We start from the raw sequence: 1,916 nt of genomic DNA, 5'->3' as shown, positions 1-1,916 counted from the left end.
ACATAGAAAATTTACAAAAAATATAGAAAATCATAGAAATTTCTATATCTATACCATACTAGAAAAATGAGAATGTTGCAATTGGTTTGGTCAAAACACCCTGATTTTACTTTCCAACTTTACCCTCAACTTTTTATTTTTTCCCATTGTATATATGTCATTGCAAAATCATTATAAAAAAACACATAAAATGAAGAAAATAATATAAATTACAAAAAACAAAGAAATTGAGAGAAATTTTACAATATATATATATATATATATATAATTATAAAAATTGAAGAAAAAACATAAATTGCAAAAAAGAAAGAAAACCATAAATTATAGAAAAATGAACAAAAAATTGTAGAATAGAATAAAAATTTATATCTACTACCACAAATAAAAAATGAGAATGATTCAGTTAGTGTGGTCAAAAGACCTTGGTTTTTCATACTAATTCTACCCCTTAGTTTTTTGGTCATTCCGACATATCCTAATTCTATATGGCTTTAGGTTAGGTTTTTACAAAACAGGAGATCGGTTAAGAGTGGCATATCCTATTCTCCATAAATTTTGTGTTTCATTAGGATGAATTGTATTGTATATAATGTTGTTGAATGTAATTTTATCATTGGTTTGGTACATTAATGTTTCAATCTGATGCATTTGCAACCAACATTATATGCATATTATAAACTTTAGATCTTGGCATTTTGTGAGGATAGTCTTTTTTATGTATTATATACTTGTCTTAGGACTTGAACAGCATGTGAACTTTCATCTATGCTTGAGATATAAAAGTATTGTCATACATCACCATCAATATCAAATACCCGTACACTACATGGGCCATTACACTAGTTCTCTAAAAATCAAACTATATATTTGCGACCAAATATCATATACATTAACCGTACTAAGATTTTTTTTTGTTTTTTCATAAAATTAAATATTTTAAATTTTTTATTATCTATTTTTATATACATTATGCTTATACTACATATCATAAGAAAGTGTGAATAATTTATTAAGTTGCAAGGATGAGAAGAACCAAGAATAGGTCGATAATAGTGAGAAATGATTTAAGCGTTCATAATTTAATATTAATATATATCACTGAATAGAATGGAATGATAAACAAAACTTATATGTATTTTTTTAATCCCAAAATTTACTCCTGATAGAGGGGTGACTATCATAAATTTTATTAATTTAAAAAGAAAAGGGTCTAAATTTAGGGGACATAAACACCTTACCCCAAAAAAAAACTAGGGAGAATGACGGTTCAGCCTAAGCATTTTTAGAGTGGGGGTTTTTGATATTCTGAATGTTTATAGGTCTGCAATGGAATTCAGAAATCTTCATTGGGCCTGTCCATACTTTTCCGAAAAAGCTATACAAGGCATGTCAACTTTTTGCAAAAGAAAATTAATTTAATAGACTTGGAATATAAAGGTTGCCACTTAACAAATAGTTACTACAAAAGGTTGGTAGTTCTGTTTTAGAACTAAACAAAATTTATATGGTAGTTCTGTTTTGAAAAACCAAACAGGACTGGACAGTCGGACCAGTTGACCTGGAAATAGGTCAGGCAACTGGTTCTGTTTCACCCTAAAACAGCTCCTGAGCTAAAAACCGTTGAATTGGTCAGTTACCTACTGGCTTAGGTAGTCAAACCATCAACCCGTTGACTTGAACAATGGTTTTTGACCATTTTTTATTTAAATTATTTTTTAAAATCAAACCAGGTCATTCATTTGAACTGGACAGTCAAACCGTTTAACCAAAAAACCGGTGGCTAAAATGGTTCCATGTCCACTCTAATTTTTAAAATCCTAGTTGCAGAGTTAAATAATAAAAAATTTATTATTAGATTTAGGATTAAATAATATAAGATCTGCCCCAGCGTATATACATCACCCTCAAACTACAAC

The sequence above is a fragment of the Nelumbo nucifera genome, chromosome 5 (assembly GCF_055504915.1).
Source record: "Nelumbo nucifera cultivar China Antique chromosome 5, China Antique-T2T, whole genome shotgun sequence".
Taxonomy (NCBI): Eukaryota; Viridiplantae; Streptophyta; class Magnoliopsida; order Proteales; family Nelumbonaceae; genus Nelumbo; species Nelumbo nucifera.
This window is presented reverse-complemented; position numbering follows the sequence as displayed.